Raw genomic sequence first — 25,460 nt, 5'->3', positions numbered from 1 at the left:
GTCAAAGTGTGCCATGTGGCCATTTAAGATCTTCCTTAGGTAGAACAAGTTACAAGTAAAATCCAAACAATGAGTCAAGGCAAATACATTTTAAAGGAAAAATAAATGGTCAGTTCTAGATCGTGACAAGAAATATAAGATGACCCAGGACGTTTATTTCTGTTTGGTTAAAAACTCAACAATTGCTTCTCGTAGATAACAGTAGTAAAAGGGGAGTACAATAAAGCATTTGGTTTAATTAATCATTAATTGCAAAACTTAGAATTGATGGAATTAATGGATTGCTACTGAATTCGTTTTGTGACTATCGTTCAAAGCCAGTCAAATTGGATAATAAAGATTCAACAGAAGCAGTGATATCTCAAGGAGTTCTTCATGGAAGTATTATTCTTGGGCCGCTGCTATTTACGATTTAAGAAACTAAAGCTGGGATGTAAAATACAGTGACGGATGGGTGCAATGACGCAATAAAAAAATTCTTTTGGAATTCTTACTTGAAATGTAAAGAGGTAATAACAATAATAATTACACAAACAAACATACTGAAGAAAAATAAAAAACCTAACAAGTCGATTAAAAAATATTTGGACAATTTAAAGTAAACATATTTTTTTAAATAATTTAAAATAACAACATCTTAAGTAACAAGTGTGCTGCATAAAGTACGAATCAACAGAATTGCAAAGAAATCTTTTCAGAAGAATTAATAAAATAAAAAAAAAATAAAAAATAGGCCAAGTTGTAAATACAGGGTGCCCCAGAGAAAACAGACAAATGCCGACCACAATCTCGATTCTAAAAATGCAAACGAAGAACAATTAATTGGGATTATTTATTTGTCCTTTTATGAAGATTTCTCCTTTTCGCTCTGGGGCGCGAGTTCTGGGACACCGTGTATAATGTTGATAATATTATGATTCCTTAAATTTTTATTACAGATTTGAATAAGCTTTCTAATTTATTAAAAAAATGTACATAAGTATAAGGGGAAGAATAAGCCAGTAACGAGAGTCAATTAAGGCGATTTTTGTGGACAAATTGTTGCCAAAATAATCAATACATTTTCCTGAAAAAAAAAAATGCCCTAAAACTAGTTTAGATTGAGAGCTCTTGATATTCTAAGTGTTCAAGACGATTTAATTTTTCCAAAAAAATAAATAAATAAATAAAAATAAGAAAACGTCAAGTAATTTGCCTTATTTTAGAACGTTTTTCAAACAGGATGTCATTCAGATGAGGACAAGAATAGTAAGTTGTAATAGCTATAATTCCCCGATAAATTTGATTGTACAATGGCGCGATCAGCACTATATCCTCCTCTTGTTGTCTCCGTAGTAGTAATATTGAAGTAATTCTGATGGACAATGTAACAAAGTACCGAAAAGGTACATTTCGTGGACGAGTTGATAAATTTGAAACAGTGCATAATATGTGGAAATTAGGTATAATTAAATAATCTCTAACGTTAATACCGTTAATGTGTGTAAATTAATCATCAAACCTATCGATAATTACGCATATTTCCAGTACAAAAAAGTCAGTTTTATTTATACAGAGTGTCCCAGAACTCGCGGATCAAACTTAGAGTGCGTTTTCCTTGGTGGTCATAAAGGTAAAAAACGTTTAAAAAAATATTCAGGATGCAACAGCTTTTTAGTTATGAATTAATCAAATTGATCAATAGAGCTCGATCTAATTTAGTCTTTACGAGAAAATTGAGTACCTTTGGGGACAAATTACTTTGGTTGTCAAAGTCAGTTGATTGACATAAAGTTGTAAAGCAAGCATTAGGACGGTTAACCTTATTTTTTACTACTGTGAACCACTGTCACTGTCAAATTCATCATTGCGAAATGTTAAATACCGAAAAATGGACCACTGAATGAGAAATTTCAAGGAGGAAAAATTGAAAAGGTTTCCACAAGGCAATTTGGCCCATGGACAATCCCTCAGAAGCAAGGGAGACGATTCTAAATTTTTGAATGGTGGAAGGTCTCATATTTTTGACAAGAGAAAAGTCAATAATTTGAAATTGTCATCAATGTTGACTTGACGTTAATGCTTGGTTTACATTAATTTGTTTTGAAGTGACAGAAAAATGACGACCAAAGTATTTTGTCCCCAATAGTACCTTCCCTTAATTGCCAAGCCACCCATGCAATGTGTAATTCGTATGAATAATAAAATTATTTTCAATATTTATCTAGCCGACTTGTCGGAACAAACGTCAAAAGTGACAGCTACTTTTAAAATAACCAAAACTGGGATAATTTCGACAAAGGCAGGCGAAAAAATGTAAAATGTATACGAGTAGAGTCTTCACCAGGGAACGCAAGAAGTTCCGGCAATGAATGAAATATGATTTGTTGTGAGTGAAAATTTTCAGAGCAATTTTAACCTTGAGGGGTATCGGAAATTGACGGGAGGGGTATGATGAATTGAACCTTTGTTGATGGAAGGTAAAATGGCGACGTAGCGTCAAGTGAGTAATATTACTACCTTAAAAATCTTAGTAAAAAGTGAAATATGCAGGGCTTGTGAAGTGAATCGGAATCACAAGAAATTTGTCCTGACTCCTGTGCATACACTCTGCATCGGCAACGTATTAGTGCAGCTACACGAGCGGGACGCGTCATCATCGAAATGAAAGGAATAGTTATTTACATTAGAGTACGGGATGTGAATTTTCCGGCACGACAACTGGTTTCGGGCACGATGGCGCAGCCAAGTGCCTGATTAGTTGGAGGGCCGGAAAATACGTCCCGTACGACATTTGTATTAGACTTTTCGGCTGACCAAAATGTTAAATCTTTTAAAAATCAAGACTAATTTTATTGTAGAATTTGACATCGTCAATAAAGAATCGAATGCTGTGGAATCAATTCCTTGACGACCGTGACCGCTCATTTGTTTTTTTCCTAACAAATTATTTGCCGGCTAAATTTTCACGGTCGTGCTTCAAAATTTGATTTTGGTGTATTAATCGAGTGAAAAAAATGTCTAGTATATAATATAGAGTGAGTTAAATGTGACACCAGAGGGAGTACAACTAGTGGCAGGACTAAATTCTGAATTATTACCACAAAAATCGAAACAACGTTACATAGGACCATTTTTTCTCACGAAAGTATGTAATAACTATTCTTTAATTCACAAATTTTTAATAAACCATATTTTATTACAGACAGTTTTATTAATAGGTGTTTGTGGTGCCTGTCTCCGAAAGGAGTTATATACTCTGAAAATGGAAAATGTCAAGAGAAGATATTATATTGATAACTGACACAAAAACCAATATTTGTAGATCGTTTGTCATTACCAATCCAAACTGGGTTGAAACTGTGAAGAAATATATGGAAGTCAGGTTAAATTGGTATTAATACAATTAAAACAATTTCAAATAAAATTGACAAATATTTGAACCTTGATTGCCCTATGGACACAAGATTGAAGTTCCTAAAATGATTCGTGATGACTGATGGCCTTCCTTCAACATCAAAAACAAAATGTACTGTGTTGCAGCTACAGCTCAAACAATGCTGAGTTGTGTCACACACTTCGATACATTGCTTTAATCTACTTGAATTTTTAGCAGTTGCTTCCAATGTAACCATCCAACATTGAGAATTCCATCATCAGTACCGTAAGAGAAGCACCAGTATAACATACTGACATTCAACCCAGAAGTAATAAAGCTGACAGTTACCAAATTGTTTCTGCATTGTTCTCTAAAGTGGAGAATTGTAACAATAATGTTTACAACTGTAATTTTACAAAATAAATTATGTTAATTTTGCAAATTATTAAAATGTCTTGTACTTAACCACTACTTCCTGGTGAAAACGAATCATCTTTCTTCAGGTGAATACAAGATTTTGGGGTTAGAATGTTTTTATTTTCCAGTTGCACTTTAGCACTAACAGCTAGTACTGGATAAAGTAGGTACACAAAACCCATATATCAACTTCTGTGGTTTAGTTTTATTGTGCAATTTTGCAGATATTTATGAAATACCTGACAATTGTCAAACTTTTTGACATATACAGCTGCCAACCCAATAGGTTGTATTTTCCCTGTTACGATTATTTTCTTTTTCGATCGATATAAATTAAACAAACACATTTATCGGAAAAATTATACAGGGAAATGTGTTTTTTTACACTAAATTAAAGTAACGTATGGACACTTTAATTTTAAAGTAACTGTGAAAAGAATAAATCAACGGTGTCCGCACATTTTTCCCGTACTCCACTAGATTTTTTCCCACATTCCACTAGAAATTTTTGACATTGTACGGGAAATCGCACCTCCCTTGACCTAAAGTGTAAGGTAACGCTATATTTCCCAGATTGGGAGGCCGAAAAGACTTTTAGGAACATTCTTGACATTGCAAAAAGCTGGAGTTACACATAGTCACATAGGTTTTGAACAATAGATCAAGCACAGTGCCAGTTCTAAAAGGCAGAAGACAAAATTGGATTGAACTAAGCTATTTATTTTAGCATCATTATTAGTAAAAATTTAAGATCAAATGTTATAACTTAAACGATGTAGAATGCAACAAATTAAATAAGAAACATGCAAAATTAAAAGAATAATTTATAACAAATGTTCCAAATTACCACCTTTCATTAGAAGGAACAGGCGAACTCGTTTTAATAATTTTTCCTGGCCAGTCTAAACACATTAGGAATAACAGTAGCAGCAGTGCTTCGTGAATTCGGTCATTCTTCTAAAGTATTGATAGGTTCGCGGTAAATACAGTTCTTCAAATATGCTTCTTCTACCGTCGTCATCAAAGGATTGAAGAACAGCATCTTCAGTCTCTGGCGTTCTAGCTTCTCGCGGGGGACCACCAATTTCTTGTCACGTGGGCACCAAAGACCCAGTGTCTCGAGCATTATTCACCAACCATAGAAATACGTTATAGTTTGGATGTGGCAAACATTGTGGAAAACGTATTGCATATTCTCTTGCATCCTCACGTGCATTGCGCCCGCACTCTCCATAAATTATGAGCATTTCGGCATTCTCCGCAGCTGTATACATACATGATTTCAATACGAAGTGTGACAATTTCGAATCAAATTATAACTTGACGTTGTCAAAATGTCCACATTTGCCCAAACATTTACTGGAAATTCCATATCATTCTTACTAGAATTATGTTGCTAGGCAATTCAAACTGTTGGTTAAATTTACCTGAAATTCAAATTAAGAGCGTCCTCCTGATTGGTCAACTTTAATTATTTATTACAAAAATCGATTATACCCTGTACTTTTTTTTATCAGTTATCACTTATCACCAAGGAAAACCCACTCTAAGTTTAATCCGCGAGTTCTGGGACACTCTGTATAATTTGTTTTACTATAAAGAAGAGGAAAGAGAACAAAAATAAAGTCAAGGTAAAGTAATTAAGAAAATTGTAAAATAAGTAGGGTCAGGACTTCTTCTGGAAAGACTCATTGATGTAAAATAGTTTCCATACAGCTCTGATTTTATCATTTTTATTACCTACTTAAAGAAAAACAATTTCAAGGGTCTATAAAGTCATATTTTAATTACAATTAATTATAGCACATTTTCAAATATGTTTCATTATTGCTTTCTGTAAATTAAACAATAAAGAAATAGTTATTTATGTCCCATGTGCCCCGTCAACATCGAATGGATTTACTGGTTTAAGATCCAATTTAGGGAAATTCTTTAGACCTCAATATAGATACAGCGAAGTTGAAAGCGATGGAGATATACCATTTTCGCAGGATAATTTTGAAATTGAGCCAAACCTGCCCCAAGTTGTCAAGCCTTCTTCAAATTTGGAAAACTCACAAACGTCTTCTATTACAGAAAAGCCATCTACGAAAATTGCGTGCCCATTTTCTCCTTTACATCTATTTAAAGACGAGAAACGCCTTAAAACACATATCGGAAAATATCATTGCGACAAACAAGTTGATATCAGTAATACTAATGTGTCAAGAAGATCGATTCAAGACAAATTAATAAATTTACGTAGCAATATCCACACTCTGAGAAGAATTCCGAAAGGAGCCCGAAATCAATCAGCAGATAAACTGTCGTCTGTAATTCACGAGTGCATCAACTCCAATTCTATTCTGGCTTGGGAAAACTTATTTGTTTTTGCTTATATATCCTTTAACTTAAACGGATCAAAAATCAAAAATTTAACGTCGAAAATTAAGGATAATATCGCCAAATTCAATTTACCGTCATCGATTCCAAAGATAAATGGTTCAAGCACCTTTCAAAAAAGAATAGAAGCAAAAGTGAATGATTTTGACATTAGAGGAGCAGTTAAAATTTTAAGTTCTGATGACAAACTTGCTCCTTTTGATGAAGTCACCTTCAATGTCTTAAAAACGAAACATCCAACACCGTCTCGTCCTCTTTCATTTCCGGAGCCACCTCTGAACAATATTCCTGTCTTTTGCGTGAACGAGTCAGATGTTTTAAGAGGTATTAATTCATTCTATTGCGGTTCAGGACCAGGAATCGATGGTATGAGACCTCAATTTTTGAAGGATATGGTCTCTTTTTCTGCTGGAGAAGCTGGTAAACGTGCCCTGACAGCCATTACAAAATTATGTAACTTTATTCTTGCTGGTAAGATTAATGAAGAAGTTCTTCCCATATTTTTTGGAGCTTCCCTCTGCGCTCTTTCAAAAAAAGACGGTGGTTTGAGACCAATAGCAATTGGTTGCTCCTTTAGAAGACTTGCAGCTCGCGTTGCTTGTTTTAAAAACAACTGCGAGATTCATTCATATTTAGCTCCCCATCAGCTTGGAGTAGCAACAAAAAAAGGTTCCGAAATGGCTATCCACACAGTTCGTACTTATCTTAATCTCCCTGAAAATAATGACAAAATTATGCTGAAGATTGATTTTGCGAATGCATTTAATTCCGTAGAAAGAGATAAAATGCTTTTACAAATTAAAGAAAATTTTCCTATCCTTTATCCCTTTATGAATCAAAGTTACAGATTACCTTCATCTCTTTTTTTTGGAGATAAAATCATATCTTCAGAAGTTGGTGTTCAACAAGGTGATCCCTGTGGCCCAATGGCGTTTAGTGTTTCCATTCAACCTTTGGTAATGATAATGACATCGGAGCTGAACATTTGGTATTTGGATGATGCCACTCTTGCAGATACCCCAGATATTGTTTTAAATGACCTTCGTAATCTCATTGAATTAGCAGCTGAAATTGGTTTGAAAGTTAACACAGATAAATGTGAAATTTTCTTCAATTCAAAAAACGAAGATATGTCTATCATTCAGCAATTTGAAAAAATTTGTCCAGGAATTAGAATAGTATCGTCTAACGACTTACAGTTACTGGGAGCTCCAATTTTTGAAGAGGCGTATGTTCAACAATTCAGGATTAAAGAACAAAAAATTAAGTTGCTTATCTCTCGCCTTGACCACCTCAACTCTCATGTGGCGTATTTTTTATTGAAGAACTGCCTTTTTATACCAAGACTAACTTATTTTATCCGCACTTGTGCGCTTTGGAAATTTCCGTCGCTGATTTCTGAAATCGACTCTTGTCTTCGGAAGAGCCTCACGTGCATTCTTAACATTAATATAAATGATATTCAATGGCTGCAAGCAACTCTCCCTGTTTCTAAAGGTGGTTTGGGTATTCGCAGAATTTCAGATGTGTGCCTGATAGCATTTCTGAGTTCAGCCTATGGTGTTCAGAATGGAATGTCTTCATTACTCCCTACTAAGGACATTCCGATTCAAGTTCACCTCTTGGATACAGCCTTGGAAGAATGGTCATCAATTAATTCTGTCTTTCCATCGACTAGACATATTCAGAAATGCTGGGATAACATTAACATAACAAGAATTATCACAAGTGAACTTCAATTTAATACAGTTACAGACATAGCTCGCTTTAAAGCGCTTCAGTGCAATGAATCTGGATCTTGGTTGGATGCCATTCCTTCAAAAAATATTGGTACCTTTTTGGATTTGCAAGATTTTCAAGTTTGCGTAGGTCTTCGACTCGGCTGCGAACTATTTGAAAATCATCTTTGCAACTGCCGCACATTTGTCAACGCTCAAGGAATTCATGGTCTAAGCTGTACTAAGAGCAAAGGAAGGCTGCCAAGGCATAGTGAACTTAATTCAACTATTCAAAGAGTTTTTTCATCAATTCATATCCCAGCTACACTTGAACCTACGAATCTTTCACGTGACGATGGTAAGAGACCAGATGGCGCCACGCTCACCCCTTGGTCAAAGGGCCAACGTCTCATTTGGGACGTAACTTGTGTCGATACACTTGCCAATTCATATCTTTCACAGACATCCGTAGAAGCTGGGGCAGCAGCAGAAATTGCTTGCCGAAAAAAACATGAAAAATATAAAATATTAAAGTCTGCGAATTTTATTTTCAAGGCACTTGCCTTCGAAACACTGGGTCCTTGGTGCGAAGAAACTAGAACTTTTATCAACACAATCGGCTCTAAGTTGGTTAAAGAAACTGGCAACGTCAGGGCAAAACAATTTCTTCGTCAAAGACTTTCTTTGGCCATTCAACGGGGCAATGCAACAAGCATTCGCGGCACCCTTCCTCATAGCCCATCATTGGATGAAATTTTTTTAATTTAATTTTTACTTTCCTTTAAAATTTTGTTCTTGTTTAAATTTTTATTTTTCATGTGTTATTATATTACAATCTATTTTGATTGAAATAAATACTTCCATTATAAGAAAAATTAACAATAAATGTTACAAGTGTTGAAAACGATCCATTGCTTTACGAACGGTAATATGGCGCGAGACGCAGTCGAGCGCTGTATGTGAGTGAGTAAAGCAATGGTGTTTTCACAAGAGTACCATACAATATTTTTTTTCTAATTTTGACATATAAAGTGACACTTTTCAAAATTAACTGACGTTGGGAAACGTCACACTTTTCGTAACTGGTTACGAAAAGTAAAATCTTTCCTAACTGGTTAGGAAAAATTTATTGTATCATCAATTTGACACTGTCATATTTTTTGTTTTTAAGCAAAATAACCGTGCCTACTTACCTACTTGATATTTTAACACAATAATAATTTATTATTAATGAAATTCATTACTTCGTTTAACGTTTGAAGAAACTTTTTTTTGTCAAAATTAGAAAAAATCTTGTATGTAACACATTAGGAAATGCAATTTTGTGTAACTCGTGTGATTTTGCGGGATCTCGCTGCGCTCGTCCCGCAAATATTCCACTCGTTACACAAAATAACGCATTTCCTAACTGGTTACATAAATAGCTATTGTGTTGCCTTTTGTAATAAAACATATTTTTGAATCATTAACATAATAAATTTACTTAAACAAAATTATGTTGGTAATCAATTTAGCACTAAATATGTCAAATGTCAATCTGTCAGTGCTCGAATTTCAAATTCAAACGCAACTTTATAGCTTGCAAGGTCACCAACCGAAATTTTTATAAATAAACCCCCCAAACCTAAAATTAACACATTTTAGCATTTTTTAAATATTTACGAAGCACCTTTTGTTTTATAACATTAGAGACATAATTGTCTTTCAGTAATACTTGATTTGCCACAATTAGTTTATTTTTTCTTGCCTTAGATTTCTTGTTTGTTCATTGCAGCACTAGAGTTTTCTCATTTCCATTGCCGTACGCAAATCGTCCACTTAAAATGCCAATTGCAACTACGGCAGCACAAAAATATACTTTAGCATTGTGTAACACGACCTCATTCACAATGGGTGGTATGAATAAAAATGGAGTTGAAACTCGGAGTAGAAACTCGCGAGTGTGAGCATGAACTTGGAGTTTATACTCCGTTTGATATGAATAAAAATGTTTCAGCGGTGGAGTATAAACTTTGAGTATATGCTCTTATGTACATTGCTTTGACAGTAGTTTGACGTTTGTAAATTGCGGAAAAAAGTAGAAATGAGTTCCGACGATGAAACTAATGATGCCCCTGAATCTCAAATGGGTTTTGTAACGATGTTACAAGAATATCCTGCGATTTTTCAAAAATCACAGACACCAGCATCACGAAAAGCCAAAGCTGTAAGTTACGTAAAAATTCAAGAGATGTACCAAAAAAATACGGGAGAAAAAATTAGTGTTTCGCAATTATTAAAGAAAGTAAACAACATGAAAACAAGATTAAAGAAGAAATCAGACATAAATCAGACATAAATCGTACAGGAAATAAGAAAATAATACTTCGAGGTTGGGAACAAAATTGCTGGAATTACTGGAAGGAGGACACAGCAACCCTTCAATACACTCTCTTTCGGGTAAAACATTTCAGACGTTTTCTTTTTTAGTGGTATGTACATACCTGCTTTTTCACAGGAGGAATTTCTGTAGGAACTGTTTCAAATATAAATCATATTAATGATTCAAACGACTCAACAGTTGATATCACAAGACCTACACCTTCAGTACATGAGATACCTCCTAAGAAAATTAGGAAAACTATAGTGGACGAGTATGAAACATCAGAAACCCGGCGATTAAGCATGTCAGAATTACGAAGATTAGTGCTCTTGCAACAACATAAGGTTTTAAATTTAAAAGAGCAGAAACTTCTCCACGCAAATCAACATGAATATGAAAATGTCAGCGAACAAGGACCCGTTTATTTTAAATTATAATTTTTGTTTTTAAATTTGCAAGTGATTTTTTCATACACGTTTCACAGATAATTTTATATTGAGTTTGTTGTTTCGTTGTTTGTTATTACGCATTTATAAGAAAAAAAGTAACTAGGAATAAACGTTTTCGTTTAATTTTTTAATTTAATCAATAATAGCTATTTATGTAACCAGTTAGGAGATGCGTTATTTTGTGTAACGAGTGGAATATTTGCGGGACGAGCGCAGCGAGATCCCGCAAAATCACAGGAGTTACACAAAATTGCATTTCCTAATGTGTTACATACAAGATTTTTTCTAATTTTGACAAAAAAAAAGTTTCTTCAAACGTTAAACGAAGTAATGAATTTCATTAATAATTGTCGGGGCGTAGAGCCACCCCCCTCCTTTCAGAACCGAGAACCACCCCTGCGTGGGTGAAGAGAGAGATTTGAGACGACAGTACCGAGATGGACTCAGGGTAGAACAGTCAGAGTCACAAGTCAGAAGTCATTCTTACCCAACATCTCGAGTACGGTCGTACGGTCCAAAGAATTGTATAAATGTAAATAAAGGTTTTACACAAAGCGATACGGTGTGTCAGTTCACGCGCGCCTACAGTCAAACCAGTGAAGCCTCCATTAGGCTGAGCAAACCCAGGAGCCCCATTTGGTTCCGAGCAATTCCTGGAGCCCCCATTAGGCCCCAAACATTGGTCCTTCGAGCCGGATCGTATCGACATCGAGGAAGCCACAGCGACAGAGGCAAAGGTAGAGTGCATGCCTTTTTTATCTGTTGATTAGTGTGTACATTTCCTAAAAACATGGCTAACGAGCAAGAATTGAAATCACTTAGAATACGTCGCGGTACGATCAAGAGCGCCGTCACGCGTGTATCTAACTTCGTAAGGGATTTCGGCGACGGTAACATTTTTCAGCTAAAGACACGTCTCGTGAATTTACGGGAGGCGTTCAAAGAATTTGACGCGGTTCAATTACAAATCGAAGTACTCGACGAAACGGCCTTACAAGGCAACGAGCGCGCCGATTTTGAGAACGCGTACTACAACATTGAATCGACCATTTTAGAGAAAATAGAAACCGCCACCGTTAATGAAGCCGCGACTATCGCTAACGCGACGGGCTTCACCCCATCGGTATCAAGCCATGGTACCGGTAACAGCAATGTTAGATTGCCCATACTAGAATTACCCACATTCAGTGGTAATTATCGGGATTGGTTGTCATTTCGCGACACATTCACGGCGTTGATACATGATAGCAATCTGTACACGAGTATCGAGAAATTCCACTACCTTAGAAGTTGCTTAAAAGACGAAGCCCTTAAGGCAATAGAATCAATTGCGGTTTCAGAGGCAAACTATAGGGTAGCATGGGAAACACTAATCACTCGATTTGAAAACAAACGCCTCATAATACAAGAACATGCGTACGCCATAATAAACCTGCCTCCGCTGGTGAAAAACTCGTATCAGTCGCTGAGAAAATTAGTTGACGATTTCAACATCAACCTCGCAGCGTTGACGAATCTAGGGCAACCCACGGAACATTGGTCGGGTTTATTAGTACCTATCATAAGTCAGAAAATGGACTTTTTCACAAAGCGCGAATGGGAAGCTCAATTGGGTCCGGATCCACCGACTGTTGAGACGTTAAAATCCTTTTTGCAGAAAAAATGCGTAACTTTGGAATCGCTCAGCGTCGCAGAGCAACAGAGCGCAAAAACCAACAACGCGACGCCCAAATCAAATAACAAGACCTCCGCGAACCATTTCAGCAAGGACAGGACGCTGTGCAACGCTAGCACAAACAAACAAATACAGTGCTACATGTGCAAAGAGGCGCACGGACTGTACCAATGTCCTCAATTTTTGAATTTAGTTATCGCGCAGCGGGTCACACAGGTCAAAGAATGGAAGGTCTGCGAAAACTGCTTCCGAAAAGGCCACGAAGCCTCACAATGCAAATCGCGAGCATGTCGGTACTGCAAGGAGAAACATAATTCTCTTTTGCATGTAGAAAATAACGTGCAGACTTCAGTTGTTACTTACTCATCAGTCGGAAAAGCCAAACAAAATCTACTCGCAACGGCGGAGATTTTAATTCGCGATAGTCAGGGCAACTGGCAGCGATGCCGTGGGCTATTAGACCCAGGCTCCCAGTCTAACTTCATCAGTGAGGAAACGGTCAAAAGGTTAGGGATCGGAACGAAGCCGGTTAACTGGCCGATAACGACGGTAGAAGGGTTGCAGGGTTGTGCACGGCAGTTAGCGCAAATTCATTTCAAATCGCTACATAACCCATTCAATGCTCACATCGATTGTTTGGTGTTAAATAAAATTACGGAAGAATTACCGTTATCTTCCTTTGAGTTCGAGTCACGGCAAATTCCGGGTAACATAAATCTGGCGGACCCAGAATTCAATGTGTCCAGAAAAGTAGACGTTTTATTGGGGTCCAGTATTTTCTGGCGTGTTTTAAGTGTCGGCCAAATCAAGGCAACTCGAAACAACCCACATCTGCAAGAAACAATCCTGGGGTGGGTTGTTGGGGGCGATATGGTTGCAGGTCGTAAACCATCTTACGGGACTCTTTGTAACGTGTCATTGAACTCCATCAATAAACAACTTTCCAAATTTTGGGACGTGGACGAATATCCAACGAACAAAAGAGTCGTAATTGTAAAAAAGGAGGACATCGAGTGCGAAACCCATTTCAAAAACACGTGTTCTCGAAATGCTGAGGGTAGATTTACGGTCGAAATACCATTCAAGCTAAATGGCCCCAATATCGGCGTCTCAAAAGAGATGGCCATAAAACGTTTTTTATCATTGGAAAATAAGTTCCGAAAAGACCCAGCGTTGAAGCGTGATTACACGGAATTTATTAAGGAGTACATCCGACTCAATCATATGGAGCTAGTACCACCAACCCAAATGAACGTTAACGAACGGGTGTTTCTTCCGCATCACGCGGTCACGAAGGAAACGAGCACCACCACAAAGCTGAGGGTAGTTTTCGACGCCTCCGCGAAAACGACCACAGGTGTTAGTCTAAATGACGCGGTTATGGTCGGTCCAAAACTACAAAACGACTTGTTTGATATCATCATTCGGTTTCGGACGCACCAGTACGTTTTCACGGCGGATATCAACAAGATGTACCGGCAGATAATTGTCGCGGATCAACATCGGAAATATCAAACCATTTTGTGGAGAGAAAGTCCAGATATACCGATTCGAGAATATCAACTGGCGACGGTTACTTACGGGTTAAATTGCGCACCTTTTCTCGCGATACGTTGCTTACAACAACTCGCAGAAGAAGAAAAAGATAAATACCCTGCAGCTTACCCGGCCCTATTAAACGATTTCTTTATGGACGACGCATTAACCGGCGCTAACAGCATAGAAGAAACCAATCAAATACGCGAACAACTAACAAGGTTATTAGCGAGCGGCGGATTCGAACTTAGGAAATTCGCGGCGAACCACGACCAACTTCTGCCGGACCTAAATAACGCTGATTCGCATTTAATAAACTTTGATAAAAACGGCGACACAAAAATTTTAGGGTTATGGTGGAATTGTCGTGACGATAACCTAAGATACGAAGTCAAAAGCGAAAATCCTCAATCAATATGTACCAAGCGCAAGGTTTTGTCGGCGATTGTAAAAATTTACGACCCCTTACAATTAATCGGTCCGGTCATCGTAAAAGCAAAGCTCATTATGCAAGAGTTATGGAAACGGGAAATCGGTTGGGACGAAGAACTACCTGAGGACCTCAAAACCAGCTGGACCATAATTCTGAATCAATTACACTTGCTAAACCAAATCAGAATACCGAGGAAAGTCATTGAAAGTTATCCATATAAGTCACTCGAAATTCACGGGTTTTCAGATGCATCCCAAGTTGCATATGGATGCTGCGTATATGTAAGGGTAATTGATGCAAACGGAAAAATATCCGTAAAATTGTTATGTGCGAAGTCGCGGGTAGCACCGTTAAAAACTATTTCCATACCGCGTTTGGAATTAGCCGCAGCTGTCCTATTAGCAAGGTTAATATCAAACATACAAGATATAATAAAAATCAAAGCTGATACGGTTCACTACTGGACAGATTCTACGATAGTACTCGCGTGGCTGACAGGATCTCCCGGTAGTTTTAAAACCTTTGTTGCGAATAGAGTGAGCGAAATTCTAAATCTGTCGAACATACAAAATTGGAAGCACGTAAACTCGGCGGATAACCCAGCAGACATCATATCGCGCGGAGTCTATCCCTCCGAATTATTGATAAATAATTTATGGTTCACGGGACCGCACTGGCTGTCGCAAAACCCAGATGGTTGGCCCTCACAGACGGCACAACAAATCACGGACGAAGTACCGGAATTACGACAGGTAGTAACCTTTACGGTCACCGGGACGGATGATAGTCACCCAAATCTTTGGGTTATCAATCAATTTTCCACATTTCGGAAACTACGACGGATAATAGCTTTATGTCTTCGATTTGCCGATCTTTGCAAAAAGAGAATAACAAAAAACGGTTATAATCATCCATCGACAGCGGAACTGCAAAACGCGGAAGAGAAAATAATACTTCTGGTGCAAAAGGCGAATTTCGAACACGAAATACGGGACCTAAAAGCAGGTAGACAGGTAAACTCGAAGAGTAAATTAAAACTGTTAAACCCATTCATTGACAATTCGGGGATGATAAGAGTGGGAGGACGATTGTCCAATTCACAATACCCACACGACAAAAAATATCCCATTGTTTTGCCAAAGGGTCACGTAACCCGACTGATACTTGAAAACACACATCGCGATCAACTACATGCTGGACCAACGGCCACACTAGCGGCGGTACGCGAAAAATTCTGGCCGTTAGATGGCCGCAGTGAAATTCGGAAAGTCGTGCACAGGTGCATCCCATGTTTCAGAACAAAACCGCACGACAATAACCCGATTATGGGCAATCTACCATCGCACCGAGTTAAAGCGAGCAGGCCGTTCACTAACTGTGGCGTTGATTTTGGCGGTCCCATATTCTTGAAAATCGGCGGGATTCGTAGTAAAAAAACTACCAAAGCTTACATATGTCTGTTCGTATGCTTTTCAACGAAGGCGATTCACTTAGAACTCGTCAGCGATTTGACCGCGGCGAATTTTTTGAACGGCCTAAAACGATTTATCGCGCGTAGAGGAATGGTAGCGAATATCTACTCCGACAACGCCACCAATTTTGTTGGAGCTCAACGGGACCTACGTGACGTGTTTTTGGCTGACGAATTCGGCAACATCGTGTTAAGACACCTAGCGGAGTTTAATATCAATTGGCATTTCATACCCGCCCGGTCACCTCATTTCGGAGGTCTTTGGGAAGCCGGAATTAAAGCAGTAAAGGGGCATATCAAACGCGTAATTGGCCAAACCTCGTTAACATATGGGGAAATGTACACATTGTTGACAGGTATTGAAGCTTGCCTCAATTCGCGACCCTTGTGCCCGCTGACTGAAGATCCGAGCGATTTAAACGTCTTAACACCCGGACACTTCCTGATTGGCACGGCGATGACATCCCCACTGGAGCATCAAATCGTCGACGTTCCCCAGAACCGCTTGACGCGATGGCAGCACCTAGAGCAGATGAGACAGCACTTCTGGAACCGCTGGTCCAAGGAGTACGTCGGCCAGCTGCAAGAGCGGCCAAAATGGCAGAAGGGCAATTCCAGCGCAGCAATCAAAGAAGGCGATCTGGTAGTTCTGAAGGAGGCCACACCCCCGCTCACCTGGAAACTTGGTCGCGTCACAGCCGTCCACCCAGGCGCCGACGACATCATCCGCGTGGCCACGGTGAAGACGGACTCAGGCACCACGAAACGAGCCGTCAGAAATCTGTGCGTACTCCCCATCGACGATTAGTGCAGTGGTGATATGTTTCATGGGCAATTTTGTGCAGTGAAGTGGCGCAATTTTTATCAGAAAAGACTGTCATTACTCATTAGTTAAGGATAATTAATCAATTGAATTAATTTAAGGTCACATATTAGGTTTTTTGAAATTTGTATTCGTAAAATGATAAAATGTAGATACGTAGTTCGTAGTTATGAATATTTTGTAATTTAATAGCTCGTATAATCTTGTTCATTGAAACGATTGTTTCAATCGGGGGCAGGATGTCGGGGCGTAGAGCCACCCCCCTCCTTTCAGAACCGAGAACCACCCCTGCGTGGGTGAAGAGAGAGATTTGAGACGACAGTACCGAGATGGACTCAGGGTAGAACAGTCAGAGTCACAAGTCAGAAGTCATTCTTACCCAACATCTCGAGTACGGTCGTACGGTCCAAAGAATTGTATAAATGTAAATAAAGGTTTTACACAAAGCGATACGGTGTGTCAGTTCACGCGCGCCTACAGTCAAACCAGTGAAGCCTCCATTAGGCTGAGCAAACCCAGGAGCCCCATTTGGTTCCGAGCAATTCCTGGAGCCCCCATTAGGCCCCAAACAATAATAAATTATTATTGTGTTAAAATATCAAGTAGGTAAGTAGGCACGGTTATTTTGCTTAAAAACAAAAAATATGACAGTGTCAAATTGATGATACAATAAATTTTTCCTAACCAGTTAGGAAAGATTTTACTTTTCGTAACCAGTTACGAAAAGTGGGACGTTTCCCAACGTCAGTTAATTTTGAAAAGTGTCACTTTATATGTCAAAATTAGAAAAACATTATAATAACTGTGAATTCGGCCCACAACATTGAAAAAACTATGTACTTCATACTTTCATCAAAATTATGATTACATCTTCAAAGCTCCTATAAATTTTGCTCGTAGATGATATAAGCTATTTCTCGTCTTTTTTGTTGGCCACGAAAACGGATGTTATTCATAGGTTCTTCTTGGATTTCATTCTCTTCAAGTTCAATTTACTGCAGTAGTTCCATTTCATCTTTTAAATATTTGGCAATGTTGTGTAAAATAAAACAACAAATAATCAATTTTGGTACTGATTTTAGTGCTAATCGAACTTTGTACTGTAACACTGGGAATCTTTGCTTTAGTTGTCCAAAACATCTTTCAATAATGACTCTCTCTTTGGTAAATAATTTGTTGTAAGCCCTTTCTTCGGGAGTTTGAAGATTTTTAAAAGGTGTCATTAACCAAGGTGCAATACCATACCCTTCATCTCCTAAAAGTAATGCCTTTTCTCGATTTTCTTCCATTACTCTTTTTATGAGATACGTCGACACTACTGAACCACTCTTCACTATTGCAAGTGGCTTGCACATTTATACTTGGAAACCCCTTCCTGTTAATATACTCATCCCCATGTACCGAGGGCTTGACAATTCTAATGTGTGTACAATCGATAACACCTATTGCTGCTGGAAAATTGTATTTATCTAGCCATTCTCTTTTGGCATTCTGTATTTCTGCTTCAGTTTGAGCAAATTTTATCCAAGTTGATGCTTTTGGTAAAATCTTATCCATTATTTCGACAATAATTTTCGATACAGTTGTTTGGTGGATGCCTATATCTTCAGCAACTCCTGTCTGGAAACCTGGATCACCCACGCATCTCAAAAATATTTTAAGCTTATCGACATTTGATAAAGCACCGCCTCTTTTCTCGTTCTTCTCTTGTCCCATAAAATATGTTGCCATCCATTGAACCTTTACTTCATCAAATCGATACAAAGATTTGTAGTCTCGAGTACAAGTCAATTTTCGCACGTTATAGAATTTTCTTCTGCGCACTATCGGATTTATGAACTCCGCCATTTCGAAATTTTCGATGTGGAGTCGGCAACGGACCAGACTCAACTGAACATAAGAATCTACTCACAAATTTGAGCATGAACAAATATTTTATTTTTATAAAAATAGAGTAACTACTCATACCAAATTTTACATAAGAGTATGTACTCCTGCCTCGAGGTGATACTCATATTTTATTATTAGGATTGGGAGTCTATACTCCACATTTTAGAGAATGAAGTATACACTCACTTTTATTCATACCACCCAATGTATTTTCTTTTCCAGCCTCTGTGAGAAAAGATTGAATCAGTCAGTTGCACTTTTTTCCGCCTCCAATACTCCTCTCCCAGATTAGATCGTGCAATTTTAATCGAAGCCAAATTCAACGAAATTCCCGTTTGATTATTTTCCAATCATAAACCTTGCAGCGAGCGGCCGGAACATTGTTAATGGCGTGCGAAATATGAAGCTTTTATAAGAAACTGAAGCACGTGAAGCACCGATAAATCAACGACGAACGAGCAATAAGAAGTTAATTGTCCTTCAAACACCGACGCCGATTACACACGTCTTTCAGTTGGCAACGCAAATAAATTGTTGCACGATAAATATAAATATTTGTACAGGAGCAGAGACGCTTTTTGCCAACTACACAATAAACGAAAACGTAGCAGATGGGAAATAAATCGTAAACGGCGAATATATTTAAATAATGTTACCTAAACTGTTATTGTTTGGTGTGGTTTGGAAGCCTTGAACTCGGCTATTTCGGGATGTACATAATAATAAAATAGTGCAACGTGGTATTCAATATTTGTTGATTGCGAGTATAAAAAAATTCGTTTCTACTTATACAGATGACAGAATGAGGAATTAGGAACAGTGGTTTGCTACTCGCGTGTAATGGTTGTTACGGATCGTGCCGCTAACTTCCTTCTGTTAGTGATAGTCATCATTACATACTCGTTGAATAATATACTCTTACTGTCTAAGAAACAAATTAAATCTGTATTACTATTAATTATACTACATACAGTGTGTCCAAAAAATCTGGAAACACCCAAATGAATAGTTTTTGAAAAAAATGTAAAGACAATCAATTAGTGTTTTAAAAAAAGCTTTCTGCTGATAGTGTCTGTTCGGTCTTTTCGATGACCTTGAAAAAGTTATGTTATAAAAAAAAATTGCCAAAATAATAGAAAACGTCCAAAACTAATTTTATTATCGTTTCGGATATTGTCAAGATGTTCAAGGACTACATTTTGAACATTTGTTGTAAGAATTATAGTTGCCTTTCAAAATTAAAATTTTCTTTATTTTCTAATAACCAATTAGGTTTTTTCAGGAAATTTCTTATGTAAATTGAAAATTCTTTTGACTGTCGGGTAGACAATTAAAATATCTATTAAAAACGGTAGTAAAAATGCGACGTTGCAATTTAAAAAACCTCTGATGACATCATAACTCTTTCAAGGTCATCAAAAACAGCAAACAAATACCATCAACGGAAAGCTTTTTGAAAACGCTAGTTCAATTGTTTTTGCGTTTTTCTCAAAAATCATTCGTTTCTATTTTATTGGGGTGTCACCAGACTTCTTGGACACACTGTATATTATTTATTTTTTCGAACAATGAAAAAGAAAGTAAAGAAAAACATTTTATGTATTTGTGGGGAATAAAATGCAATTCATTCATTAAATTTTACCTACGTGAAAAAATAATCCAATTTTCTCCCTAGGCATACAGGGTTATTCTAAATGATTGTAGTCGAAGTAGGCGTGAAAACTGAATGTAAAATTTATGGTTGCCGCTCCACATAAAAAAATCATCAAAATGATGTGTTAAATTGGGTGCAAAATAACTCAATATTTTTAAAATTGATTGTAGAACAACTCAATATTTCTGGATTCAATCGTTAATTTAGCAAAAATAAATAAAATCCTCATCACCGTACTTTTCACCTAAAAAATGACAGTGACAGCGACACAACTGACAGTTCACATGAAAGCAGCAAAAACGTAATAACATGGGCATGGCCTACTTCGACTACAATCATTTAGAATAACCCTGTATAAACAACTATCTTTTACAAAAAATCTGCTTATGATTCATGAATAGGTATTACAGCTGCAACGAACGTTGCATATGAAGAATCCTACGAAAATCTTTGTATTTTGTCTTGCCTTTTTAAATGCTGTCTTTACTAATTGTGTAAGATTTTGATTTTACTTAATTTCAAAGCTTTTACAAAGTATTTTATAACAAGCTTTATCATGCAATAAAAAGCATTTATCTTTGTTTCCACTGTTTCTACCTGAAGCTACACACATGGCTTCAAACACTCTCTCATTTGAGGTAATGCGTTAATGGAATTCGTAGAAAACATTTATATTACTAAATAGAGTAGCTTTTAGTAGTTGTCTCTCCAAGAATTAAAGTTTTACTATTAATCTAAATTATTTATGGAATTTAATTATACAATTTTTTTAAAATTTTTGTAGGTAATTTAAAATTTTCTTCCGCAGAATCAAGTTTTTTAGGATCAATAAGAACGAACATTATTACTAACTACTCCAGAAGAATATCCTGCAGGATATTGTCGTACGTGCGACATCAACGGGATCGAGAGAGGTCCTGGAAGTAAAAATTTTAGATGTAAGAATGAACAAAAATGGCGTATTTATGTTGTTTACGTTGTGTCGTAATTTTTTGTTTGTCATACCAAATCTACTTCGAATTTCTGAAAAAAAACCTTTTTCGAAAAATTGATATAAACAACAACACATTTTTGCAATCTCATTTTCCTTCATTATCTCTGAACGTGTACGTCCTAGAGACCAGTGGATTTGGTAGCTTACATTTAGTAGAGGTGTTGGATTCTCTCATGGGCTGTGACCTTGGAAATATCTGCGCGAAGGCGGAGCGACAAACCAGAGAAAAATATGCAATGAAAACTGAAAACGTAGACTACTTTACATGCAAATAGACGAGAGAGAGACGAGACTAACGTAACGAATGACGATGTTTTCCGGTCGGTTTGCAGCGCCTACTTGAGACCTATATTTGCGCAGATGTAACTCAGCCCATGAGAAAATCCAAGACTTTCTACCACTCTTAACTGTTCGCGTTGCTAGTTTATCAATACAACGTAGTGTAGAATTTTAGCACAAGTCTAAAAAACCAAAAATAAAACACTACCTGTACTATTTTTTTTGTTGCTTTAAATTGAATTTGATTTTTCCGTTAATTTTGGAAAAACTGAACGTGTTTAAGAAATCTGTATTCTCGCAGTAGAGGAGATGGTTTGCAACGATTATTAATTATTGTGGATGAATTAGAAATCAATAATGAACAGGAGTTCATCAACAATTTTAATAACGCACAAACCACGCCCAAAATGTACCTAATATTTGAAATTGGGTCGTCACATTTTCATTAAAATGACAATTAATTTTCTTCTTTCAGAGCGGATATGAAGATTTCCGTTAAATAATGGACATGCAAATTTACAAAGAGCAAGAATTTTTGCTAATGAATCTGCTCACACCAATTATTTTTAATAATGTAGACGCCTTTGTCGCCCCAGAGCCATCTAATTGCGTCGTTTTGATTCGGATGAATGGGGTTATTAAGGGATGAGTCTGTCGCACCTGGGCTACCTCAAAAAATGGAATCTAAAAATGCGAATAATACATTTGTGCAATTCTTATCATTCGTTATTTTTTGTCATGAAAGATGTCTGCGTACAATCAGGATAATTGCCATTAGCAATTCGGTTGTGAGCTCGCCATCTGTCAAGATCACGTGGCGACTAATTTCGTTTTTGTGTTTTCGCCCTTACAATGTATTTTTCATTTGTGTCGTTTGTTTTGATTCATCTTGAACACGGCGTAAACCTCGAGTTCCATTATCCGTCGTAAAATTTTTAAAGGATAATTGCGCCTCTAAAGGAATTCATTTCGTTCCTTTTGCCCAGTCTGATATTTCATGAGAAACATTTACAGACTTTTAAAAGTCGTAACTCACCATTATTCAACACGTTGTAGAGCGAGAAACCTTATTATGGAACACGTATTTCCCCAGGATTATAAATTATTCTATTTCCCTCCGAAAACAATTCTATTTTGTTATTTTAAGCCGGTATGAAAATTTACATGAATTGCTAATCAATCTTGTTCTCTGTTGTGAAGTTTCATCAGATTTTTTGTGCGACGAGAATTTTTTACAGTGGACAACTCAAAATAAAACTTGGCCTTAGACAGTTTCCTGATTTCTATAATTTGCGATGAAATTTATTATTTCAGATTGATTCAAAAGAATTTTTGTCAAAATTCTTGTTAATATGTTGTGAAGCAACGGGTTGTGTCAAGAAAAAAAAGTTACATTCTTACGCAGACTAATTAATTTTAGCTTTAAAATGCATTAAAATTTTCAAGATGTCGGTCAAGTTAATCCAGGACGTCATAACTTTTTGCCATCCTAAATTATATTTTAACAATTTAAAAGAAGGGCCCCGGGAGTCATTCCTGTGTTATGAAACAAGGTCGTTTGCTTCTTTGAATAATAAAACAGGAATAAAGAATAATTGTTCTTGAAATATACTGAATAATGAATATGTGAGAGATGAAGCGAATAATTAGAAAATATTCGCTAAAGAATGTATCATTCATTAATAAAAAAAAAAAACGATTTTGACGTCCAATTAATATTTATAAACAAGATAGTTCAAGAGTTATTCTTTCGCTTTATTCTACATTTAAATATTATTTTCTTTATAAAATGTATCTCACTTTTGTTGTTCTTTACAATTGCTTAACCAAAGGATTGTTTACAAGAAATTTTCAGTGTTAAAAATCTTCAGTCATCTTCCGAATTTCCCCGAACTTCTCTGTAGCTTCCCCAGACCATAGTATCTCCTCTAGATCTATCCGGGATCTCCCAACATGTATGTTCCTATTCCAGATCTTCCTGTATCTCTGATTGATTTCCATGCATCTCTCATGAATCTTCCTGTGGATGGATTGTTCCGCCGACGAGGCTTCCTGTATCTTCCACATCTGCCAACTCGGATCCCCATGTATTTTCCATCAATCTTTCTTTATCCTTCTAGATTTCCTATTCCGGATCTCCCTCTATCTCCTTAGATTTACCATCCCTGATCTTCCAATATTTCCATAGATCTCCCTGTATCATCTATAAATCTCCCGGTATACTTCCTTGATCTCCCATAGATTTTTCCATGGATCGTCCTGTATTTACATTGTATTTTTCGTTACCGGTTTCCCTTTTTCTGTCCGAGATTGTATTTAGATATTATTATTATAAATCTCTCTCTATTTTTCCTGCATCTACATCTCCGATCTTCGAATATTTTCCTCCTCTAGATCTACCATCTAGAATCTCCCAGCATCTCCCCAGATCTATTTCTATTTCTCATGGACCCCCTGTATCTCCACTGCGTCTCCTGTCTCCTCTAATTCCCATGTTTTTTCCTATTTCTTCTCTAGATCTCCCATCCTTGCATTGTCTCCCTACATATATCTCCCTGTATTTCTCATGAATCTCCCTGTATCTCTCATCGATTTCCATGCATCTCTCATGAATCTTCCTATATCCCCCATGTATTGCTCTGTGCCGCCTATGAAACTGCCTGTACACTTCCACATCTGCCACTTCGCATCCTCATGTATTTTCCATCAATCCTCCTGTATCTCTTCTGGATCTCCTATCTCAAAGCTCCCTCTATCTCCTTAGATCTACCATCCCTGATCTTTCAGTGTCTTCCATACATCTCCGTGTATCACCTATTTGTATTTTTCCTCGATCTCCCATGGATTTCCCCATGAATCGTCCTGTATTTACATTGTATTTTTCATTACCGGTTTCCCTTTTCCCGTCCCGGATTCTATTTCCCATGGATCTCTCTGTCTCTCCCATAGATCTCTGTGTATTTTTCTTGTATCTACATCTCCGATCTCCGTATATTTTCTACGGATCTCTCTGTTTCTCCTCTAGATCTTCCATAAAGAATCTAGCAGCATCTACCCAGATGTATTTCTATTTCTCTTGGATCCCCTGTATCTCCCCTGCGTCTCCTGTCTCCCTTAACTCCCATGTATTTTCCTATTTCTTCTCTAGATCTCCCATCACAATACTCCCTGCATTCTCTCCCTGTATCTCAATATATCTCCTGTATTTCTCATGGATCTTCCTGCATCTCTCATCATTCTTTATGCATGTCCCATGAATCTTCCTGTATCTCCCATTAATTGCTCTGTACCGCCGACGGAACTGCCTGTATTACTACATCTATTACATCTGTCCTCTCACATCCTCGTGTATTTTCCATCAATCCTTCTGTACCTCTCCTACATCTTTTATCCCGGATTTTTCTTTAAATCCTTACATCTCCCATTCCTGATCTTCCAATTTTTTCTTAAATGTCGCTGTATCACCCATAAATCTTCCTGTACTTTCCCTGGATCTTCCATGAGTCGTCCCGTATTTACCTTGTATCTTTCACTACTGGTCTCCCTTTTTTCCCCTGGAATGTATTTCCCATGGATATCTCTGTATCTCCCATGGATCCCTCTAATTTTTTTCTGGACCTCATACATTCAGTTCCTGTATCTCCCATATATCTCCCTGTACCACTTTTTGATCTACGACCACGGATCTCTATGTATTTTCCATAGATCTCTCGGTCTCTTTTCTGTATATATTATCCCTGATCTTTTGATATCTTCCATGGATCTCTCAGTATCTCATATGAATCTGCCCGTATTTTTCTTGAATTTCCTTGTATTTTCTTGAATCTTTCATCTCCGGTTTCCATCAATATGCCATGGATCTTTCTGTTTCTCCTCTAGATCTCCCACCTAGAATCTCTCAGCATGTCCCCAGCGCTTCTTCTATTTCTCATGTTTCTCCTGTATCTCCCCCGTGTCTTCCTCGGACCTGCCTATATTTTTCCTGGATCTTTTAGTTCCCGCCTTCTCTATTTTCCCCA

General features: G+C 37.2%; 1 protein-coding gene and 3 long non-coding RNA genes across 10 annotated transcripts in view; 1 reads left to right on the top strand and 3 right to left on the bottom strand.

The window, feature by feature from the left end:
* Dh31-R (Diuretic hormone 31 Receptor) overlaps window positions 1–25,460 on the bottom strand; it is a 102,534-nt gene that overhangs the window by 45,182 nt on the left and 31,892 nt on the right. The gene's annotated exons all lie outside the window — the stretch shown is intronic.
* Window positions 2,691–3,809, top strand: LOC138126793 (uncharacterized). Its single transcript, XR_011157960.1, has 2 exons — window positions 2,691–3,127; window positions 3,185–3,809. It is a non-coding gene; the product is annotated as an uncharacterized lncRNA (long non-coding RNA).
* LOC138126792 (uncharacterized) lies at window positions 3,129–4,358 on the bottom strand. The gene is made up of 2 exons (XR_011157959.1): window positions 3,825–4,358; window positions 3,129–3,762 (listed from the first exon to the last, which is right to left on the bottom strand). It is a non-coding gene; the product is annotated as an uncharacterized lncRNA (long non-coding RNA).
* On the bottom strand, window positions 6,166–8,725 carry LOC138127251 (uncharacterized). Its single transcript, XR_011158162.1, has 2 exons — window positions 7,010–8,725; window positions 6,166–6,871 (listed from the first exon to the last, which is right to left on the bottom strand). It is a non-coding gene; the product is annotated as an uncharacterized lncRNA (long non-coding RNA).

This window comes from Tenebrio molitor, chromosome 3 (genome assembly GCF_963966145.1).
Source record: "Tenebrio molitor chromosome 3, icTenMoli1.1, whole genome shotgun sequence".
NCBI classification, from domain to species: Eukaryota; Metazoa; Arthropoda; class Insecta; order Coleoptera; family Tenebrionidae; genus Tenebrio; species Tenebrio molitor.
This window is presented reverse-complemented; position numbering and strand designations above follow the sequence as displayed.